The sequence below is a fragment of the Camelus bactrianus genome, chromosome 10 (assembly GCF_048773025.1).
Source record: "Camelus bactrianus isolate YW-2024 breed Bactrian camel chromosome 10, ASM4877302v1, whole genome shotgun sequence".
NCBI classification, from domain to species: domain Eukaryota; kingdom Metazoa; phylum Chordata; class Mammalia; order Artiodactyla; family Camelidae; genus Camelus; species Camelus bactrianus.
In genome coordinates this window covers 33,679,185-33,704,135 of record NC_133548.1, presented here as the reverse complement: position 1 = coordinate 33,704,135, position 24,951 = coordinate 33,679,185, and the positions used below count along the sequence as shown (strand labels likewise).

General features: G+C 42.4%; 1 protein-coding gene across 4 annotated transcripts in view; it reads left to right on the top strand.

Annotated features, from left to right (window-relative positions):
• PRMT3 (protein arginine methyltransferase 3) overlaps positions 1-24,951 on the top strand; it is a 146,804-nt gene that overhangs the window by 118,186 nt on the left and 3,667 nt on the right. For 2 of the 4 annotated variants that reach the window (XR_012509657.1, XR_012509654.1), the window contains exon 16: positions 1,237-19,096. The gene's annotated coding sequence lies outside the window, so the exon portion shown is untranslated. The remainder of the gene's footprint in view (positions 1-1,236; positions 19,097-24,951) is intronic. The other 2 variants (XR_012509656.1, XR_012509655.1) reach the window with 2 other exon arrangements.

Genomic DNA, 24,951 nt, shown 5'->3' with positions numbered 1-24,951 from the left:
ACCTCCAGCACCCTGGCCTCCCTCTGGCTCCTTCTGAGGCTAATCCTTCTGCCTAAAAAGCTCTTCCCCAAGATGGTCACCTAACTCATTCCCTCATCTCCTTCAGGACTAGACTCAAAAGTCAGTTTTTCAACAAGATTTTTCTGACCAGCCAATTAAAGGTGGCAGACCCCACCCCTCACACTCCCAGTCCCCTTCCCCTCTTTATTTCTCTCAGAGCCATCTGACATGCTATCTGGTTTACCAGTTTATCTTTTCTATTTCCTTTCTCCCTCTACTAGAATGTAAGCTCCTGGAGGAGTGGGGTTTTTGTCTGTTTTATTAACTGCTGTGTTGTGCCCTGGCCCATAGTAAGATCTCAATAAATATCTGTTGAGTTAAAAAAATGAATTCAACATCTACTGACCAATAATCTAGACGAGTGGTGTGCTGTAATTAACCAGTGATACTGTAGCAGTTTCTCCTCTTTTATCACCTATGAATAACTTTATTTTGCCTTCCTGAAATCAGAAAACCTCTTGGTATCATTTGTACATATGTAAATGTTTCTTATTTCTCAACCCCGCATGTTTTAAAATTTCGGAGCCTAACACCATTATATGGTCTGAGCCCATGGAAGAACCCTGGGTTTGCATATGGATGAGTCGTTTAGTCAACATATACACGTTTACATATTTTTAATTGACTTGCACGTTGATCCTTTTCAAAAAGTACACAATTTGGTATATTTTAGAATTGGCAAAGGCTAATTCTGCTGTTTTGGTAAGTGTGTGGAAACTGCGTGCAGAGATACAGTTTAAGCTTCCTTTAAAAAAATCAAATTATTTCTAAAACATTTTAATACTGTTTTCCCTATTTATGAATTAATAGGTAAGGAAACTAGGACAAAATTATGAGTGACTCCAAAAATCTCTTCAACACATGGCTACATTAACTAATAAATCAGTAATAATTAGGAATATTTTGGCTAATGAGAAATCTTTACCAGGTAACTTCTAGAGTTTTATCACAATAGTGACAGCAAGGGTTTTTTTTTAACTTTTTTTATTGAGTTATAGTCATTTTACAATGTTGTGTCAAATTCCAGTGTAGAGCACAATTTTTCAGTTGTACGTGAACATATATATATTCATTGTCACGTTTTTTTCACTGTGAGCTACCACAAGATCTTGTATATATTTCCCTGTAACAAGGATGTTTTTAAGTCATGTTTTTATCCCCATCTCTATCCTAAAGGGTGTTGAAAGAGCAAAACCTTTTGTGTGGTTTAAGAAGTGCCATTGGACTGTTTTCTGAAAGCAAATAGCACATTTTCTCCCCTCGCCTCGTTGACTGGAGCGGAGACCACATGAGTGTGAATGGAGCCCCAGGTCTGTTTTCATTAGTGTGTGTATGTCTCCAGTGACCCTCCTGCTGGGAACCCTAATAGGATTTCTTCCCCTCACACCTTCATCTGCCCTGGCTTCTCATGCTCTTCCATGGTGTTTGGTTAAATGAGACGACGCCTATAATCCAGGGGGGAAAAAAAGAGCCCATCTTTTCCTAAATAGACACAGGGATAGCTGAGGGAATTCCAAATTACGTTCTCTGTTTCCTGCCATGATATGTGACCAGCATTTGATGACAGTTCTGAATATGCTGAGCCAGGAAGATCACGGTAGTCACTTAATCTCAAAATCTCATCCATGGCCGGGCAGGCTACAGCTCACAGAAGTCTGTTTAGCCTTCCTCATGTGGAAGGACAGGACGGAGACATTAGCTGGGAGCAGAAAGCGGTGGGTGCAGAAAAGCAGGGGAGGAGAAAGTACGAACATGAAAATTTGTCTGATGAAGTAAGAACTTCATCAGAATCTCGTGTCGATGGGACTTTACAGTAACAATTATAATAGGAAGAGAAATTGATAGTGGGAAGTTTAGGCTAGTTAAGCAAGTGAAACCCTCTTCTATTATAGAGAAAGGTAATGATAGATACTGCCTCAAATGGACACATCAAAAAGTAGAGATATAAATATATATTAATATATTAGTTAGGAATGTAAAAGTGATGGCTAGAAAAATTTTGAACAGAAATTGTTCAACAAATTAAAAGAAGTTGGGTGTGGGAAGGAGGAATGGGATTGAAGAGGACTGGGGCAAGGGAATCTTGTTTTATTATTATGATGATCTCTTGTAGTCTTTGTTTGGATTTTATAACCGTGTGTGTGTGTGTTTGTATTATATCTCCTAGATAATAAAAATAAAACCTTTTAAATTGAGCCAAAACTAGTGAACCCTCTGGTAGTCGAGCTGGGGCTGGATAGAGGCGGAGTGGTGTCTGGGATGTCCAGCTCGGGGGTCTGACTGGGTATATCAGCCTTGGCTGTTGGCCTTGTTCAGGTGTGAGTGATGTGCAGAGGGTTAGCGTGGCCTGCACTGGTCCTGGTGTCTTGGCCTTGCTGTCACAATTTGGGTGCAAGACAAGTGAAAAAGCTCATGTTCATGACAGGGTTATTTGCATATCCTTTGGATGTCCTAGAGAAATAGTCCTATCCTAGTTTGGTTACCTATAGAGAATTTTAGACGCGAAGTAGCTCTAAGGCGGAGGCAAAACGGGGGGACCCTTTCTCTGCCTCAGCTCTATATCAGAGTCACACTTGGGAGAGAGAAATCTTGATTTTGTGCTTGCTACTAATGCTGGAGGGGAAGAGAAACATAACTCATCATAGCTTGTTAGTCTAGAAATTTATTTGTTTCTACTAGTGGCTTTAACTACTTGTTCCCAAATGCATTTCTGCATGTCCTAGGAGCCTTATTTAAAATGCAGCTCCCTGGGCACCATCCTGGAGATTCTTATACTATAGGTCTTGAGTAGCTCTCAGGAATCCATAGTGATTCTGCTTTGCACCCCTGTGTAGGAACCATTGCTTTAATTCAGTCTAGTTATGTCACCCTCACAACAATCTTAAGAAATAGGAGATCAAAGTTCAAAAGCAGTGAATCATTTTCTCAAAATCGCACTTACAGTGAAGTCAGTATTTTAAGCATATGTGTCTGCAGTGGTGTGCTGGTAAGTATTTAACATCTATTTCTACAAAAACAGACCTGTTCCCCTCAAAAGAGCTCTTATTTGGAGCCTTTGCCAATTTTGGTGGTATATACTCTTACCATGGCTGACTTCAAGCTACCAACATGACATCACTGAACTTGGAGGTGGGAACAGATGCTTAAGCGATCACAGATATTTCCACCATGTAGACACAACAACATAAATAGACATATAGACAGAAATAACCTTAAGAGCATAGGTTATAGTAAAGTGTAGTAAAGTAATTAGGAAGTGGTAAGTTTTGAGTATCCATTACCTTTGTAATATAATTTAATTGTAATTTATATAATTTAATTTTTAGTAAGAACCGAGTTGAACAACTGGCTTTCACAGTCCCTGGAAGTTTAACAGTTGGCTCTCCCGAGCTGATGCCAGCCAGCTCCAGTGGGCTCGTGTAGCTGACCCCAAAGCCCTCTCTACTAGTGTTTAACAACATGTGGTCTATGGATTTTAAAGGGTCAAATGTGTTTGGGAATGCTGCAAAGTTAATTTGCTTCTTTAAAATATACCATTGAGATTGACATCGTACAGACCCTAAGAAGTGCCGAGGGAAAGAGACCTTTAACCTCTACCCAAGGTTTCTTTTTTCATGTAATAGCATTTCAGCATCCTGAAGGATCAATGTTCCTTAGAATCCACTTGGGGACATGCTATACATTTGGAGAAATTCTAGCAAAGTAATTAAAGCACAGACTCTGGAGCCAGACCAGTAAAGTTTGAATCCTGGTTCCACCATTGACTAGTTATGGGTCCTGGGGCAGATATAACCTATCTGTCTGAGTTTACTCAGCCGTAAAATAGGAATAATAATGCAGGCATATCTCGGAGATATTGTGGGTTTAGTTCCATACCACCACAGCAAAGCAAATATTGCAATAAAGTGAATCAAGTGAATCTTTTGGTTTCCCAGTATACAAAAAGTTATGTTTATACCATACTATAATTTATTGAGTGTGCAACAGTATTATGTCTAAAACAATGTTCATATCTTAATTTAAAAATGCCTTATTGCTAAAAATGCTAACTAGCATCTGAGCCCTCAGTGAGCTGTAGTGGTAATATCAAAGATCATTGATCACAGATCACCATAGCAAATATAATAATAATGAAAAGCTTGAAATAGTGTGAGAATTACCAAAATGTGGCACAGAAACACAAAGTAAGCAAATGCTGTTGGAAAAATGGCACCCATAGACTTACTCAACACAGGGTTGCCCCAAACCTTCAGTTTGTAAAAAAAAAAATAAAATAAAATAAAATAAAATAAAAGCAGTATCTACAAAGAACTAAGGTGAAGTGCAATACAATGAGGTATGCTTTAATACCTCAAAAAATATATGGTTGTTTTAAGGATTAAATGAGTTAACATACATGTAAAGTGGGTAGAGCAATGCCAGACATCTAAAAAGTGCTATATGAGTGTAAGCTGTTATTGTCTTTGTTGTTATTCTCATATCATTCAGCTTCCAGCTCGATCATTCCAGTCTCCCCAACTCTCAGGTTCCCTATCGAGTGATCTGGAAGAAGGCAAAGGGGTGGGAAGGAATACTCTCTTGACATTCTTTTCTGAATTTAAAGCATTTCTAGCCACACCAGAAGGATTTAGGATTTGCCGTTTTCTTCCCAGAACCTGCCAACTGGGACTGTGATTTTAGATGCGCGAACATTTAAATTAAAATGCCCTTAACTAGAAACCATTCAGATATCCCATAACATTGACTATAGAGAAATTTTTCCTTGCCATTGAGAAAAAAAAAAAGTAATTTTGTAGTATGCCTCTTCCTTCTGAGTCAGCACCATCAGAAGCAAGAATCGTCACCCTTCCTGGAAGACTGGCTCCAGGTTCTGACCTTCCGTAGCTATCTCATATCCATGGCTTTTTCCCAGTCAGGTGAAGGGCATGAACCTTTCCAGTGCTTTGCCTTCTTGCTGACTTAGCTGATTACATTTGCTCAGTAAGAGGGATGGTGGTGAGGTGATGGCACACAAAATTCCACAAGAGTGCGGTTAAGAGAAGCTAGCAGGGACTTCATCCTAGTTTTGTGAAAATCTAATTTTATTTCAAAAAGAATGAGTTGAGGTAAAGGCCATGAAGGGGTCATTCAAAAAGTATATATCTAAAAGGCCAACAAACAAAAATATTTCTAACCTCATTAATAGATGCAATAAAATTAAGATATCATACTTTATCAAGGCACAGATTTTTTTTTAATTTAATTGACAAAAATCTAGTAGTGGCAAAAGTATGAGGAAACCAGCACTCTCTTACACTGTTACTAGGAGTATACAATCTTTTTGGAATACTATTAGACAGTATGCATCAATATTTGAAATGCATATGCTCTTTGACATAGCGATTTTTGTAAATTATAGTTGATTTACAATGTGTTAGTTTCTGGTGTAAATCATAGTGATTCAATTATACATATATATTCTTCATTTTTTTTTTTCATTATAGGCTATTACAAGTTATTGAATATAATTCCCTGTGCTATACAGTAGGACCTTATTTATCTATTCTGTATATAGTAGTTTGTATCTGCTAATCCCAAATTCCCAATTTATCCCTCCCCTAACTTTCCCCTCTGGTAACCATAAGTTTATTTTCTGTGTCTGTGAGTCTCTTTCTGTTTTGTAAATAAGTTCATTTGTATCATTTTTTTAGATTTCACATATAAGTGATATCATATGATATTTGTCTTTATCTGACTTATTTCACTTAGTATGATAATCTCTTGGTCCATCCATATTGCTATAAATGGCATTATTTCATTCTTTTTATGGCTGAGTAGTATTCCATTTTATACACACACACACATACACACACATACACATACACACACACACACACACCACATCTTTATTCAGTCATCTGTCAATGGACATTTAGTTTTCTTCCATGTCTTGGCTATTGTAAATAGTGCTGCTATGAACATTGGGGTGCATGTATCTCTTCAAATCAGAGTTTTCTCTGGATGTATGCCCAGGAATGAGATTGCTGTATCAAATGGTAAGACTTTTTTTAGATTTTTAATGAATCTCCATTCTGTTTTCCATAGTGGCTGCACCAAATTGCATTTCCACCAATAGTGTAGGAAGGTTCCTTTTTTTCCACACCTTCCCAACATTTATCATTAGTGAAATTTTTAATGATGGCCATCCTGACCAGTGTGAGGTGATACCACATTGTAATTTTGATTTGCTTTTCTCTGATAATTAGTGATACTGAGCATCTTTTTATTTTCCTGTTGGCCATCTGTATCACATAGCAATTTGACTTTAGAAATTTATCAAAAGAAGATAAAATTGGACAAGTAAACAAAAGAGTATGTTCAAAGAGGTTAAAAATGGCCCATAATAATAACAAATTGGAATCAAAACTGATTGTCTATGAAATAAATTGAATAGTTGGTCTTAATTCTTCACCTCAGTCTGCGCATGTCTTCTTCATAAGTAAAGTCCATTTCCCCATCCCTTGACTTTGGACTTGGTCATGTGGTGTGCATTGGTCAATGGTATGTGGACAGAAGCGACAGCAAGCCTAAACTTTAACAGACTTCAGGTGTTTATGCTTTCCCTCTTGTGTTTTTGTATTCTCCATAACATGCCTCAGTTGTCTCTTTGGCCCCAGAAAGCATGAGAGACACATGGAGAAAAGCCATCCTTGCCAGTCTATAGGTTGAGCAGCTATAAACTGAAGCAGAACTGCCCAGCAGAGGCCAGGCTAGGTCAGCCAAACTCTAGCCAACCTGTAGACATGTGATATGTATATATGGAATTTGTATAGAATATCTATAATTTATATAGACTATGCATATTTCTTAAAGTTGTTTTAAGCCACTGAGTTTAGGGGTGCTTTGTTATGCAGCAGTAGTTAACCAATACAGTCCATCAGTAGACCATACTATATGTTAAACTATACTATGCAGCTGTTATAAATGATGATATGATCTATATTTACTGACATGAAAATATGTATTTCAATATTGTTAAGTGAAAGAAATCATATTTCAGAATATAATCTAGGTACAGTGACACACAAACATACACACACAGAAGAAATGCTGTTTTACAGTGGTTAGTTTTTGGTGGGGGTGGGAATCAGGAAAATGTTTTTTCTTTTCTCTGTAGTTTTGTGTGTTGTTTGATTTTATTTTTCAAAGAGCATCCATCTTTTTTTATAATTGGAAATAGAGCAATGGCAATGATTGATATGTACTCAGAGAACAAAAAGGTAAGTCTTTTCAGAATAAAGAGAAATGCAGTTAGAGAGGAAAAGAGGAGCCCGATTACATGCAGCCTTAACAGGTGGATTGAGTTCAGATTTGATGTAAAAAGATGTAGAAGTAGACATGGTAATGGTTAGCTTATGCTGAGTACGCTGGTAATTGCACTGTCTCATTTGGTTCTTAAAGCAACCCTGTGAGGTCATAGTTTTAACTTTCCTTACTTTACAGAAAAAGAAACTGAGGTTCAGAGAGGATAAACTATTTGCTGTGGATCATACATCTTGGATTTGAACCCAAGTCTGTGCCCAGAGCTCATCTTCTCCAGTATACCCACTTACCGTCGTTTGCATGGCTTTGAGCAGGAGTGACATGGAGGAGTAACAAGGAAGTGCCAGGGGTGGAGTCCAGATACCTGAGTTCTTGCAGTTTGAGGGACTGTGGATAAAGGACAAGTGGAGAGCATTAGCGCACAGAGAGTAGGTCACAGAATCAGCCAGAACCAGTGGCCAAATCCTGCCCCTCCACTAAGGAGCCGAGTAATTGTGCACCAATTACTTAGGCCCTTCCAACCCTAGCTTTATCCTCCATGAAAACATAGAATAAATAATAAATATCTCCTTCAAACTCAAAGGAATCACTACAGTGCCTGGCACATTAGTTACCAATACATGGTGGCTAATATTTTAACCAAAGTAAATAGATTTGATTTTTACTTTGGAAACTCTAGTTTCCACTTTGGAAACTCTAAAATGCTAATCAGATACTAATAATTGTGGGCTATCATTGTAATGAACACAGTCGTTAAATGAAATTAATAGAGTGATCTGAGGGAGTTGGAGCTAACTGAGAGACTACTCGCCTTACCTGTGACTGCTGATGAGCTCGGCCAGGGGCAGTGGGGTTGCCACTCAGGCGCAGGAAACCTTCCGGTGGAAGAATCCACAGGAAATGGCAGCTGGCTGGTACCTGGAGATGAATGAATGTGACAAGTTTAAAAGGTCCCAGGATCTCAAGTCTGGGAAAATAGGGATGATCTTGATAAAGAAAGCTTCATTGTGGACTTGTGGGAAATGTGTTGAAAAGTCAGGAAAAAACTCTCTATGAAGGATCTGTTTGTTCATTCATTCATTCATTCACAAATATGTCTTGAGTGCTAGCCCCGTAGTCTGTTCAAGCAGATTACGGTGTGTGGTGGTAAGGGAGGGGGGACAAATATTAAGCACTTTATTTACTTTCATGGAGGTAGTGGGGATTGAACCCAGGACCTCTTGCATGCTAGGCATGCTCTCTACCACTGAGCTATATCTTGTCCCCTGACAAGTATTAATCAAATGAGCACATAAATAAATGTAAAATATGCCTGTGTTCTGAGGTTTATGGAAGCATAGAACTAGCACATGTTTCCTGAGAAAGTGATGATTCAGCTGAGATCTGAAGGAGGGTAGAAACGTGAACAGAATTTTGTGCAGGCTGGCACTTTGTAGATGTACAGCTTTCCCAGAGGCAATTCCTATTTCTCCAAGAAAATCAGGTACTCACACTTGAGTGTGCACATGAGTCACATGGTGGGCTTGTTAACCTTCCAATGGTTAGGCCTTGCCCTCACAGTTTCTGATTTTGTGGGTCTGAGTGGGGCCTGAGCACGAGCAGATCTAACTGGTTCCCAGGTGATGGAGAAGCTGCTGGTCTGAGGACCATACTTGGAGAACTGCTGCTCTAAATGGACACCCGCACCACCTCTTGCCAACGAATAGAATGAAACACGAGGAACTTCTAACTCTTGTTTCCCAGCTGCTCACTGCAAAAATCAATTTCCAAAGTCTTTGGGTGGAAATGTTTTGACACCAGGTTGAATGTTTACATTACATGTTCAACTTTTCTCTTTATCGAAAAAAAATTTTTTTAAACAAAACCAAGAAAAACCACCACTGTAATCATAGAATCGCCTTGCAGCTAGCTCGGGGTGAACAAATGTCAAAGTGCCATAAACAGCTCTCATGGAATCTTTGAAGGGAGAAGCTAGGTGCCTGGCCTCTGAGACCGTCGGGGAGGCAGAGGGCTGTTTCAGTGCAGGGCCAGGCGTGGGACGTGCTGGGGGAGTGGACTGGTTTGGGATGGTGCTGTGATCTGAGGCATAGGAATTCTGCTCCTTGGAGGTTTGGAAAAGGGGAGTCTACCCGCCACCAACTTCTACTATATTTTAATACTTGAAAAAGAAACTATCTTTAAGATTACACGAGTTAATGTGTGACTTTGTGACCGTGTTGACTAGGTCGCCCTTCTAAACAAATCAAAGCAGTGAAGATAAGGCTCCCCAACACCAATTCTTCTCTCCCTTTCCTGGAACTAATGTATGTTGTCACTTTGGCGTTTATGTTTCCAGGCTCTCTGCTATACAGTTTCTATGGGAACGATTGATTACTCTTTCCTCTGATGGTATCATGCTCTGTACAGGTCCACAGCTTGCCCCTTTTTCACTCGTGGGTATGTGTTACGGATTTTTCCATGTCAGTACATATCTCCACCACACTCTTCTTAATTTTTGCATATTCCTGCATCACAGAGAACAGATGAGGTTTATTTGTAGACTGGCATTTAAGTGGCTTCCTCTCCTTCCATTTTGTTGTTTGGCTTGTTTTTTTTAGTGATGACAAATAATCAACAGATGACAAAGAGTCGACATTCTTTACGTGTCTTCTCATAGGCAGGTGTGGGTGCATCTCTAAGGAACGTATTGAGAAAGAGAACCACTGAGTCCTGGTATTGGAGGTTTTACATTTTAACAGATAGTGCCAAACTGCCCTCCTCCTCCCACCAACAGGGTCACTGCTTGTCCCTTCAGCAGGATGCTCGTGTCCCCAGGACTCACACAGCCCCTCATGAAGACAACTCTTCCAGCTGTGGGACCAGGCTGGGGACCAAGAGCTGATCAGACACCCCCTCTCTTCCCCAGCCCCCTCCATCCCCCTCAGGTCCAGCCGCGTTTCAGGATTAGGAAACCCAACTCATCCGTTTATCCTGTGGACAACTGAATCCCATTTTTCAACTTTAGCTGAGACCTCTGGTGTACCTGAGAGATTATGGGCCCCCAGGGATTTCACTGCTGCTGATGCCTGCACTTCAGAAAGAATCATTTCCACTGGGCCTGAGACATAGCCGGGCAGTTTCCATTCGTCCTCGGGACTTAGCTCAGCGCTTGTGGCCCCAAAGCCTCCTGAGCACCCCTCTTGCAGGCAGGGTTGGGCGCTCTGTTTGATCTTAGGACAGAGGCTTGTGGGAGGTCTGAGTCCTGACTCTGCAGCCGTTTACAGTGCTGCCACTCCCATCAGACTGGCTGAATCTTGAGAACAGATTATCCCGCTGGCCTTTAAATTCCCGGTTTACAGCCTGGTGCTTCTGGGCACGCAGAAAATGTTTGTCAAGTGAATGAATGAGGCAGTGAGACATTTAGATCTTCTGGGAAGTGGAACTGACCAGCTCGGCAAGGTAGGGTAACCCAGAGGCCTTTAAATCCTGCTGGTGGTGTTTGTCCCTTTCTCTAGGCTGTGTTTCATGAGAGCAAAGACTCCTTGTTTACTACTGTAGCCTCATACCTAGAGCAGAGCTAGGAATAGATAGGCCCACCATCGATATTTATTGAATAAATATATGAACTGCAGGTGTATTTCCACCTGTTTTCTCTCTGGAGGCATTAAGTAGTTTGATTTTCTGGTTTTATTTCCCTCCTGGAGAGGAGGAGAGCATGGAGCTAATCCTTCTAACCCACACCTAACATGGTGGTGTACAGTAGATGAAAGATTTTGCAGATGAAAGATTGAGCCTCGACGCAGGCAAGTCAGAAGTGCACCCCTGCCCAGTGTTCATAGCAGCACTGTTTACAATAGCCAAGACATGGAAGCAGCCTAAATGTCCATCAACAGATGACTGGATAAAGAAGATGTGGTGTATTTATACAACAGAATACTATTCAGTCATAAAAAATGACAATGTAACGCCATTTGCAGCAACATGAATGCTCCTGGAGAATGTCATTCTAAGTGAAGTAAGCCCAAAAAGAGAAAGAAAAATACCATATGAGATTGCTCATATGTGGAATCTAAAAATAAATAAATAAATAAATACAAAACAGAAACAGACTCATAGACATAGAATACAAACTTGTGGTTGCCAAGGGGAAGGGGAGTGGGAAGGGACAGACTGGGATTTCAAAATGTAGAATAGATAAACAAGATTATACTGCATAGCACAAGGAAATATATACAAGATCTTGTGGTAGCTCACAGCAAAAAAAAAAAATGACAATGAATATATGTGCATGTATAACTGAAAAATTGTGCTCTACACTGGAATTTGACACAACATTGTAAAATGACTATAACTCAATAAAAAATTGTTTAAAAATAAATGAAAATATAAATAAATAAATAAGAAGTACACCCCGGAGAGCTGTCATCCAGAGTCACAGTGAGCTGTCATCCTGGGTCATAGCACTGCGGATGGGCTGAGGGCAGGTGAGAATTCAGTCACTGAACTGAAACTGGAGGGTAGGAGGTAGAGGGTATTAATGCTATATTTTTATCTTGAGGTATTGCTTTTGTAAGAAGTGGCCCATGTACCCAGAGAATTATGAAGATAATGTAAGAATCATTACAAATTCCACCATCCTAAGGCAACCGCTGTGAACATGATGATGAACATGCTTGCAAGAACTGTTCTATGCATGTGCACACCCACGTGCATGTGTTAGCTTATGTTTGGCTACAAATGACAGACAACCAGAATGACGAGGATGTAAAGGTGACAGCAGCTCATTTCTTTCTCCCGTGGAAGTCTGGGTGGGGGTTCAGGACTGGCAAGGTTCTCCATGGTGTCAGTTATCCAGGCTTGTTCTATCTCATCACTGTATTGTCTGTGGCCTCCACCTCATGGTCCAAAGGACAGCATTTGCAACCCAGAAAGCAGAAGAAGGAAGGAACAAAAGAGAGAAAGAGAGCTTGAGAGAAATGCCAAAGGAGTACATAATATTTCTGCTTATATCCCATTGGCCAGAACTAAGTTACATGGCAATACCCAGCTGCAGGGGACGCTGGGAAATGTAGTCCTTGTTCTGGCAGTCATGTGCCCAGCAAGAAATCCTATAGCCAGGAAAGAAGGGAGAAATGGATGGATGTCCAGGGGTATCAGGCAGCCTCTGTCATAATGTTTATGCAGTATTACATCATAGGATCACAGAGACGGTAAAATATAGATTGCAGGCTCTGAAGATAACCATGGGCTGAAATCTGGCTTCACCACTTACTCTTCAGTTTACTTCTTTATAAATCAGGGATCATAACAGAACAAACCTATTCCATAGGACTGTTGTGAGGATTGAATGAGCTGATGTTTGTAAAAGGGTTTTTAGCATCATGCCTGACAGTAAGCTCTCAGCATAGTGAGTTATTAATCTTCTGATCTTTTTTTTTTTTAACATTCACCAATATAGTAAGGAGAAGGTTCTACATCATCACTTGTAAATCTGTATATTATCCTTTTCAGTGGCTGGATGGGATAAACATAAAGTTTATTTAACTTGTCCCTCATTGATCACCTTCTGAGCATGTCCTTCATTTTTTGCCATTGTCAGCAATCCTGACACCCACATTATTTTGTACTTGCCTGATTAGCTCCTTGGGGTAAATACCCTAGTGTGCAATAGCTGGGTCAAATTTATACCTATTTTATGTGTAATGATGTATCACCAAACACGGGTATTATTAACAGCTGGCTTCTGAGGACACTGGAGCATTCCATTTTGACCACCAGTATTTGAGCATCTACTATGTGCTGAGACTCGTGATAGTTGCTACAGAAAGTCCAGAGAGAAATCAGATGTGCCCTGCCACTGGGAAAGAAATAACCAGTCAGGACTTGTGGATATACAATTCAGGATGCTATGAGTGTTGACAACCAGGGCTTGAGAAGGTCCCCCTGAGCAAGTACTATTTCACCCAGAATCTGAGGCCCAAAACATGTGTGACTGTGGTCAGAAGGGGAGAACTGGAGATGGAGAGAGTATTCTAAGGCAGAAGAAATGTGTGCGGAGCAGTATAATGTAGTGGTGAAGATCACGCATTCAGGAGCCAGACTGTGGAGGTCCAAGTCATGGCTCTGCCACTAATTACCTGAGAAAGATCTTTATGCCTCAGTTTCCTCATCTTTACAATGGGAATGACAGTAATAATGAGGTGGTTGTGAAGACTGAATACGGTAGTGCACAGAAGTACTTAGAAAACCTCCTGGCAGAGAGAAAGCACACCGTGTCCATTACTGTTAATACTTTTGTCTTCCTGCCTTAACTTGAAAGTCTTAAGCCAAGACTGTGAGAGTTCAGCAATCAACATCAAAGACCCCTCTTCATCGTCCCCAGTGTTGAACTTAGTCATTCAATAAGTGACACCTCTAAGGGAGATGGTATAAGCCAAATACTCCCAGACCCAGGTTTCAAGGAACTGTTTGGTGATACTTTAAATTGAAATATTCCACACAAACAGAAGCCCGTTTAGCTGTAAACCAATCTCTGCTGGGAAGAGAAGCACAGGGTGATCTGTGAGAGCCTGTCAGGGGCTTGTCCAGTGAGGATGTGACAAAGAAAATGACAGAAGTCAAGACCAAGGGGATGAGGAGGCTTCAGCCAAGTGAAGGAGGGGAGGGGAGGGGAGAAGACCAGCCAGAAGGAGCAGCTGTAGAAAGAACTTGAGGAGGGATGTCTAGCACATCAGAGGAAATAGAGGAAGCAGTGAGGGTAATGAGGCAGCGGTGAGGGGAGAGGCCCAGGGTGAAGGGCAGAGGGAGCCAGGGCTGGCTCACACGAGGACTCCAGCTCTCAAACATAGACGATCCCTGGAGTCTGGAGACCGAGTCCCCTCACAAACACGTGTATAGCCCCTCCCTCTTTATCCTTACTGGCCCAAAGATAATTCCCTTTAGTCATTCCTCAAAACTTTTCTTGCCCTTGGTTCCTAAAAAATCCTGAGACTCAGCAGAAAAGTCCTCTGCACCAGCAGGTTTTCAGGACAGAAGGAGCATTTAATCAACCCTTATTATGGGTCAAGGAATGCCCTGAGTCTTATATCCATCTTCCCTCATTTCCTACCTAACAATCTATGAGATAAATAGTATTACCTTCTTTTGAATAAATAAGAAAATAGAGACTCAGAGAGCATAAGTAACTTGCCCAAAGCCACACAGCTATCAAATAGTAGAATCAGGTCTCTGATTGCAAAATCATGATGATTTACTCCATATTGCTCTCAGCATGGGGCAGGCATGGCCTGTTTCATAAGGACTTCTGAGAGTCTCAGGTAGCCACTTCCCTGTGCAGCGTGATACACTTTTAGGCAGCACTGAGCTGAAAATTACAGGAACCTCTCTTCAACCAAGTATAGAGTTCATTAAGCTGCAGGGAGCTCTTAGTATCTTCAGCATTTCAAGGCAGCTCTCTGCTCCATGAATAAAGGAAAGAACTAATACCCACCCCTAAAAAGGTGAATGAACGCCTTTGCTAACTCAATACTGCAGATACGCATCCTCCCCATTTGGCTGCAATTACCTCCGTCCCAAGTTACATCATTGCTAGTGAAATGATTAACAAAATCATGGTAATGATACCGATGGTAAATTAAATGGAAATAAAAGGAGCTCAGTGTACTGTTCAATTTCCCACTTGGGGACCACTCCTAAGTTGTGTTCTTCAGCTTCCCCACCGGGAATTTCCACATGTAAATAAATATGCCTGATTGAAACTGCAGATCTAAACCTGTGTGTGTGGCTAACACTGAAATCTAAGCGTGGGATCTCTTCTCTGCATCCCAAAGCTAATGTCAGTGAAGATGGATTTTCCCCTCGTGAAACATTCTAATGAATTATGTAAATAGAGACAAACTCTTTATAGGACTGACCTCTGCCACGGAATTTGACATCCTCCTGCCCTAGCCAAACCAAGTGGAAAATTGGATTTAAGGGAAGAGAATCAGGACTTCATTGCATCCCAGATGCTTGTGGTGTCTGGGTTCTTACCACCACAAATCAACACAACCCCACCAAGAGAAATTACCAACACATGTGACAAGGAGTGGGCATGACAGTTGGGGTCCAGTTCAAGTCATCAGTGGGTTCTTAGAAGCCCCTTATTAGGGTTTTAGCCATAATTGTTAGTTTTTTTAATAGGACATTCTACAAGAAGAGTGAGAGCCCTGGGTTTAAAACCCAGATCTGCCTCTTATTAACTGTGTGATTTTGGACATGTTACTTAAAAAACTTGCTGAGCATCAATTTCCTCATCTTTAAAAGAAGGATAATAATAGCACCTATTTACGATGTGGCTTTGAGAATTAGAGAAAGCATGTTATGCAGTGCCTGACCCAGACTAATTGCTCAAGAAATGGGATTTGTTCTTATCTTTATTCACCTCAAATTAAAGTTTGATTCCATTTCAGGACAAATATAAATTGGGTTTCAGACTCTGATTTTTTAACATGACTAGAGACCCTCTTTGGTCTTGAAGTTATATTGATTTTAGGTTGTACAAAATTAAACTGTTTTAAAAGAAAAAAATTTTTCTGACACTTATTAGCAGTGTAATTTGGAGCAAATCCTACCTTCACTGGGTCTTAGTTTCCTTGTTGGTTTCAATGAAATAGTTGAAGCGAAAACCTTCATGAATGAAACCTTCAGAAATGAAAACGTTTACACAGAAACTTGTACATAATTGTAACCAAGCAGGACCCTACTGTCATCATTGGTGACCACCTGATATCTGCAATGGTGTTTGTAACTGCTTAACTGTATAGTGGTTTAACAGGTTTTTCTCATGCTCTTGCTGAGCGTTGGGCTGGAGAGGAGAAAGGCTTGGGTCGTCTGCCCAGCCCCCTCGTGGTGCTGTGTGCAGGGATCATATGATGCTCAGTGCCCTCCTCATGACCCCAGTGCCCTGCTCTTGACCCCAACACCCCAGGAACAGCAGTTGGGTGTTTTATACATCTTGTTGTTCATAACTCCCCCCAACCGTGCATATCTGCAGTTGTTTTTGACCTCTTGTGGTTTTCTTAGATCTGTTGTTTGAGCTGCAGGCCTCAGCCTGCTTAAAAGAGTAAAAGCATTTATCAACCTGACTTTAAACTGCATACGTTTTTCTCTAGAGCTTTTCCATGGAGCTCCTTCCTATGCATCCTTTGTTCTATGTACAAGAACATTAAGAGTCCCAAAGCCAGAGGTGAACGTCATACCCAGCAAAGGCAAGGCAACCACTGGGTCTGCAAAAATAAGAACAACTTTGCAACAATTTGTTATCCTGTATTCGATCTCTCTGGAAACTAGCTCTGCCCCTTGACTGCTTGAACTTTTGCTATAAAACCCCCTTCCTTCTCTCCCTAGCAGGCTCACAGTCTTGGAGGCATTATCCTACTGTGACCTCCTTTGCCTGGCAAAGAAATACAGCTGTCTTTTCTACTCCATTCAAAACTCTGTCCTCGGGTCTCAATTAGATAAGCAGGATATGGAGGCTATGTTTGGCAACATGAATATTCACAGCAGCATTATTCATAATAGCCAAAAAAGTGGAAACAATCAAATGTCCGTTGACTAATGATGAATGGGCAAATCTATAGAGAGTAGTAGTTGCCTAAGGCTGGGGGACGGCAGGGAGGAAATGGGAAATGACCACTCTTGGGTACCATTTTTGTGGGTTGGGGTGATGAATATGATTCAAAATTAGATTACGGTGATGATTGATCAACTCTGAAAATATACTAAAAACCACTGAGTTGTATACTTGAAAAACTAAATGGTCTGGACAAAAGGATTTGTTTGGATCTTGCCCAGTTTAACATTTTATGGAAGAGAAGTCCATCTTGGAATGGAGCTAGGCCCTACAGGAAAAGGATGACCCTGTCCACATGAGTGCCCACTGAAGGGATGGGCGACTTAGCCCGTGCACTGTGACACAATCCCACTGCTCGATCATAAACATTAGCTCATTCACAAATTAGCTGCTGCATATTCAAACTGGTGGTTAAATGCTTAATAACTGCTAATGCTTAATGGGATGCTTGTCATATGCCTGGTCCTGTTATAAGCATTTCCCATGGATCTCATTTAATCCTCGCAACAGCCCTATTAAGCTTGAGATGAGAAACTGAGGACAGGAAGGTCACAAAGATAGGAAATTGAGAGGGTCAGATGAAAATGCAGACCACTTCACCTGTGTCCTAAACTCTTTCCAGCCTGCACAGCTTTCTCTATACAACCACCTGGGTGCAACAAAAGTGCGTGCGTCATCAGCAGTGAGCAAGTAACTGAGTTAAAAATAACCTTATCCCTTCTTGCTCTAATTCTTAAAAGCAGGGGGTATGATAGTTTCATTTTTTTTAAAGCCTTGAATTCAGCTTTCTTGATGCTCAGGCAGACACCGCCGCTGTTGGCTTGCAAGTGCACCCCTTCCCCACTTCCTGGGACTAGTTGTGTGCCTCTTATCTAAAGTAGGCTGACTGTTCTTTCTTCCTTTTCCTTTGCAAGTTATCTGTAATCCAGCAGCTGCCCGGAGGGCTCTAAGAGCTTCAAGTTGCTCTGCACCTGGGAAGTTTGCTACAGAAGCCCTAAGGAAAGCAGACTTCAAAGTGTCTGCTATTTTTTCCTCTCGCCTCCAGCCATAATGCTTTGTTTGCAACATAGTAATTGTTCCACAGCCAGTGATTCCTCCATCAGAAACACAGGAAAATGATTCTGGGAATGCTGGAGCGGTAGGAGATGTGAATTGTGTTGCCCCGCCTTTGCCACGGGCAGCCCTGACGTCACAGCCTGGGCTGCAGGTGCTGGCCTCTCCGCAGCCTCCTCTTCAGCCCACGCTGGAGGCCCAGCTTTTATGCTACTGTCAGGCGGGGCCCAGGCCGACCCCCAGACCCAACAGAGGCTGCAGAGAAAGATCTAAATGTCAGCTTATAACTGAGAAACCTCTCAGTCCAGCTTTGGACCCTGCCATGGATAAATGGGAGGTTGGTACCCAGACATGTGCAGAAACTGCCAGGCTCCATACGGGCACCTGGACCTCCAGCACGTGGGCGGCCCTACAGGTGAGGGGAGGCTGCAGTCCAGCCCAGCTTCCTGTCGCGTTTCTGCGCAGCCGCAGCCGCGTGCTGGGAGCGCCCGCCAGCCGTCAGGTCTCCTTCAGATCCGTGCTTCCTTCGCAGACAGCTAGCACTTGTGTGAGCGAACTGACAAGGTCTGTGTTTAATTTCCAAAACCCCAAAACCAGAGATGAATGATAACCTTACCAGGGGTGTCAAAATCTCAGCCCGGCACACAGGGTCCCCACCCCTCCGTGAGGGCCCCCGGGCGGGGTTGGGAGTGGGGTTGCTGAGCCCAACCTTGGGATTTTTTTGTCTACCAGACTTACGAGCGGTGGAGACAGGGTCCCAGGGTCACGCTTGGGCTACCTTCCTGCACGGCCTTTATTCCCCAGGGTCGGATTTACTGCTCTCACGAATGTCCCTCTCTTCTTTAACTGGCGAGGCAGCCAGGACAGTGGGAAGAGCCTGACCGACCGCAGAGCCAGGTCAAAGGACAAATCTACTGTCTCCAGTCCCTGCAAGGAGGGCCAAAACGCAGTGATAAACGTACAGGGATAGAGATCGTTTTGTGTTCCAGAACTCCATGGAGGTAAAGTAACACAGGTGTACTTCGATAAACCACTTAAGTGGGCCCAGGTGGTGAGACCTTCCAAACGCCATTGCTGGAGTAACAACAGGTAAGTGCTGCCTTCTGAGCTGGGAAGGTTGGTCAGGTTAATTGGACGGGAGGCAAGTCTGGGCCAGAGCGGCTTGGACATGTTCTCTGGTCTTACTCTCCTCTGTGTTCTCCATCTCAGCCTTTCCCCGCATGGCTCGGACCCTGCTCTAAATGACTGAATAATGTCTAATTGAAGGGGCCTCTCATTATCTGGCTCCCAGGCTCCCGACCTGAGCTGGCCATATGGGTGGTCTGTCTCCCCACTCCCCAACCCCTTATCCAGACCTCCCTTTGTGCATTTGTAGAGTGGGGCTAGATGTGGTTGTGGGTTTCTCAGGGCGGGGCCGGCGGGGTCAGCCTGAGTCTGTGATTCACTCTAAAACTCCGGCTGAGTGATAGAATCTGAAGGTCTTCTGGTAATTTTCATGATGGTTCTCTGGGGTTTGTTCATCCCTCTCAGTCTCTCAGATTCTGGCCTGAATCTGAATCTAGGCCACAATCTGATGATCAGAGCAACTGGTGCAAGACAACTGCTTAGATTTGCTCTTTGGTTCAAATCTGGATTACCAGTTGCCCTTCTAATTAAGCCTCTCTGAGCACAGAATTTAAAACTCACAGGTATCAGCGCCCTTAAAATCACCAGTCCTTCCCAATCTGTCCTGAGACCCTCTTTCTATAAAAAAAAAATTTTGATACCCTCTTTACTCTCCTGAAATGAAACTTATAAATAATATGTCACCTGTATATGCGATTTCTAGAAGTTATTATATCCTTATTATAGTGAAGAAATTAATTTCATTAAAGGTAATATATAAAGTTATCTATATTGAGTTGAATATGGAATATATTCTATATTCTAATTGAATATAGAAATGTCTGGGTAGAGCCCAGCTGGAGACATAATGAAGAAGTCAGAAGCCTGTACCTATACACAAAATCATGTATAGGACTTGATGTATATGACTGTGAAATCGCCAAATGCTCATAGATACGGGAGTATTGTACCTGTGACTCAGATACCATGAGCAGTGTCGATTTTCCAAAATGAGTTCCAAAAGAATTTCAACAACTCTTAATTAAAAATTAATAAGAATAAGATAACCTAGCAAAGTCCTCTCCTAAGTTTATGCCCAGGAAAAATGCAAAACATGTCCATGCAAAGAGATGTAAGGAATGTTCACAGTAGCATTATTTGTAGTAACGGAAACATGGAAACAATCCAAATGTCCATCAACCGGTGATGGATTTTAAGTGTGGTAATGTGATGGAATACTGTCCAGCAATAAAAAGAAATAAACTAATAATTTATGGCATAGTGTGGGTGAACCTCAAGAAATACGATGCTAAGTCAGAAGACTATATATTGTATGAGTCTATTGATGTGAAATTCTAGAAAAGACAAATCTATAGAGACAGTAAACAGATCAGTGGTTGCCTAGGGCTGGGGGTGGGCATGAGAATTGACCGCAAACAGACCCAAGGGAACACTTTAGGAGAATGGAATTGTTTTGAAACTGCATTGTGGTGATGGTTGCCCAACTTACCAATTTTGCCACATCACTGAATTGATTAGAACCCTACCCGAACTGATAACACTTTAAAAATTAGTAAATTTTATAGTATGTAAGTCACAGCTATTTTTTCTTTTATTGAAATATAGTTGACTTATCGTACTGTATTAGTTTTAGAAATCACAACTATTTTTAAAAGATGTACTTGACCCTTGATTTCCATGGTAATTTCCATTTTTCAAAAATTCAATGTATGCTGGATGTACAAAAAAACAGTGTTCATATTTAAAGCAGAGGTAGATTCCAGAGTCAGATAACAATGAACAAGTTCTTCGTCTACCCAGTAGGACGTGTGACATTTGTGTTGGGTGTGGGACAGTTCTTCATGAGGAACTGTCCTGGATACTATAGGGTATCTAACGTTCTTGTCCCCTGCCCGGTAAATTCTGGAAGCAGCCTCTAATTATTATGACACTGAATAATGCCCCTATAGAAGTCCAGATCCCCCCTCCCTCCAGGAGGTGGCTTTATTCCTACTGAGAATCCCTAATGTTGTATAACGTTACATGGGGAAACTGAGGCCTTTGGAGGGGCAGAGACTTGCTCGAGGGCACAGAATGAGCTAAGACTTAGCTGAAGTCAGCCCAGACATCCTACATCAGAGTTCTTGGGCCTATACTCAGCCTTTTCACTCTTGCTTGTCTTTTTCTCCAGACTTCTCCTTCATGCTGGTACCTAACATGTAAACAGCTCAATCTCATTCAGAGCTATGGAGAAGGCAGGCAGAGGACCAGAGCTTGTCACTATTACGCTAGCTCACAAAATTCACCCACAGAGAACTCGAGCAATAGGGGCAACTGGTTCTGTGACTGCCAGACATGAAGCCTTGGGGAGTGTCTGGGTCCAGGAATATCAAACACCCACTAGACAGGCTGCAGTTCCGACCTCCCCTCCCATGGCAGACATTCATAATTGATAATGACGTGCTTGCTCTCAGAGACTAGAATTAGACTCTGACTCCTTCTTAAGGCCGCCATTGTCAATTAACTGAAATTTGCAGAAGAGATAAATCAAGTTACTATCCTAGGGACGCTCTGGCTAAAGAAAAGAAACAGGTGGGGTGCAGATCTGAAAAAAATTGCCAGCGTTAATCCAGGAGGTTCAATGCAAGGGAGGAGGAGAGTGCTTCTGGGCGTGACAAACAAAAGAACAGACCGAAATGAAAGACTTTGGTTCAGACAGATGGGTCCTCAGAGAGCAGATGCTCAGTAACTGCTTGACAAATGACCGCTGAGAGGAGGACGGAGACTGTGCCCTGGGTTTACAGCAACCTCTCGGTCAGAGCCCAAGTAGATGTGTGCTGCTCCCCAAAGTGAGGCTGGAATCTGGCAGCCTCTGAAGTTGATCTCATGAGCTAGGCTTTCTGGAGAGTCCTTGCATCTTATTAGATAGAATTCATCCTGGGCCCGAGGAGCTCCCCAGCACAGCCGGAGGTGATCGCAAGAACAGGTTTCTCTTAGAGGCAACCAGAGAGAGTCATGCACTGTCTCAGGATTTGGGGAGGATAGTCTAGTGGTCAGGTGCGTGGGCTTTGGAGTGAGACAGATCTGGGTCTGGATCCCAACACTGCCACCTACTAGCCTTGGAATCTTGAGTAAGTTGCTTGACTTCTTGGAGGTCATTCTTCCCTTCTCTCTGTGGGATCTAATTCACAGGATGTTGTGAGGGTTAAGTGAATAGACTTTCGTTTGGCTCTTTAATATCCATTTTTCACTTTCCCTCACTTTTTTCTTTTAATTGAAGTACAGTCAGTTACAACGTGTCAATGTCTGGTGTACAGCACAGTGTCCCAGTATGCATATACATATGTATATTCATTTTCATATTCTTTTTCATTAAAGGTTATTGCAAGATATTGAATATAGTTCCATGTGCTATACAGAAGACACTTGGTTTTTAAAGTCTGTTTTTATATATAGTGGCTAACAGTTGCAAATCTCAAACTCCCAAATTTATCCCTTCCCACTTGCCTCATCTCTCTCCCCTTTTGAAAGCAGCCATGCAATTTAGTTAGGATGGCCTGCATCCCAAGCTCCAGGCATAGGCCATCCTGGACCTACTCACTCAGGATATTCCCAGCCCTGTTGCTGGTTCAGGGATTGGTTCAGGGATGCGTTACCTAGACTATGCCCATCAACATGTGGTTTTCTCCTCGTTACTTCAGTTTGGTTCTGTCAGAGTCAGTCCAGAAATGCTGTTTGATGGTAGGAGGTGGTCTCTCTCTCTCCTTCTCTCTCCTCTTTCTCTCTCCTCCTGGATATGAATGAGGGATTGTGTGTCCTCAGCTTCTGCCAGAAGGCATTGCATCCAAGGGTAAAATCTGGCCTGAGGAAAGCCAACACATGGAATAGGGCAGAGCCAAATCACAGAGAAACCAAGGCAGACCCCTGATCAAACCTTACCTGACTCAGTCTGATCAGTTCTTGGACTTTTAAGGCAAAATTTGGGTTGGGCCACCTGTTACTTAAAACAAAAGGTTAGCACATTTAAGTGCTCAACAAATGGTGGCAGTCAAAACTGTTGTTATCAAGAAGATTGCTAAGTGAAGCCCCCCAAAAGGGTTTGACATCATTACAAGATACAGCAGAACTTTCCCAGTGGTATTCATAAATTTCACAGATTCATCAAACATTAATTCAGTGAATAATGAGTGATTTGTTACTGTGTGAACTGCCTGGTACTAGGTGCAGGGTTAGAGTGGTGAGCAAGGCAGACGTCGTACTGCAAATGCTCAGACCCCATCCCCATGCCTCAGAGATGTCTCTTCTTGCTAAGACGAAAGCGAAGCCTGCATGCTCACAAACGTGTGCATATTTCAGAGGAAAACCTTGCAAAATTATCACACATGTAGAAGCGCTACGCCGAACTCAAAGCGGTTTTCAGCGTGGAGATGGCAGGACTTACTCTTGTCTCTCTCTGCCTCCACGCCCCCCTCTTCAGCCAGGTACACCCTCCTCCCCTTCCTCCCTCTCTTCACCTTCAGCTGCCTTCAAGGCCCTGTATCAGAAACTTTAAGTGGCTTCCTGGCCAAGGTAGATGCTTGCTTTCTTCCTCCCAGGACCTCACATCTGTTTCTCTTTACATCTCACCCTGATCTGCCCTTTTTGTCCCTCTGGGTCTTCTGGCTGCCAGGTGCCCGCTCTTCTAGCTGATCGTCCCCTTGCCTTGCCCCCCAGGCTCTGAACTCTTAGTTTGCATTTACCGCCATGATTTCCAACCCACTGCTCTGTCCCATGGGCTTGCTTTAAGCCTGCCCACTTGCCCACAGGTGTTTATGGGTAGTTTATCCGAAGATAATTCACTTCCTGTGCACAGATTCCTGACTTCTGTTCTAGTTCCTGGCTCCCGACCTACACTTGCCTGGTACCTCAGTACAGTCCTACAATTGACATAATATAGCTAGTGCCTTGTCCTAACTCAAAGCTACGTTGTAAAAATGGGGAATGTGCCTGCTTTTCCTTTATGTGCATGCTGTTAGTCATCTCATAATATATATTTAAAGCAAACAAGTAGCACGCGCTTAGGGGAAAAACTCAAACAGTATAGCTTTTGGTCAAGTGGAAGGGGAAAGCCTTCCATCCACTCACCCTCAGTCCTTCACCCCAGAGGCAGCCGTGATACCAGCTGGCTATGTGACCAGACCCAAGGTGGTCCCTGGGCTCCAAGGGCAGGTCACCTGGATTCAAACCCAGCTCCATCACCCATTAACCACAGACGTTCAGCTATCCAGCTAACCTCCCTGTGCCTTGGTATACTTATCTGTAACACTAGAATGATAACAGGACATATTCCTACGGTTATACTGGGAGGAAAAAATTTTTTAAAATTAGGAAAACACCTAGAATAGCAATTGGCGTGTGGTTAAATGCTTAATAAAAGAAAATTATTACCTACCTTTTTATTTTTAAATAACAGCCATATAGGATTCCTTGATGCAGACATCTTTTATTATAAATCCACATGGTTTATAGATTTACGACTAGTTATTCCAAACTCATGACCCAATACCTAGAAGTTGGGGCCACATGGAACATCCAGAATGTATGGGTTTGGTTTCTGTGCTTGGAACCCAGTGACAGTGTTCATCAAAGCTTCCAGGGGTTCACATGCTGGCTCGAAGTTACTGGAAGAGACCATTTTCCAGCAGGGACCACTCATTCTTTTAGACCCAGTGTTCTCAACCAGACACCCTTTCCTTCCTCCCAGATTCTGTGTCCCGGGTAGCCGGCACCCTGGACGATGAGCTCTGTTCTGAGATGACTAACAATTAAAACTAGAGCAGTTTTTCCCTCTGCTCTTCAGC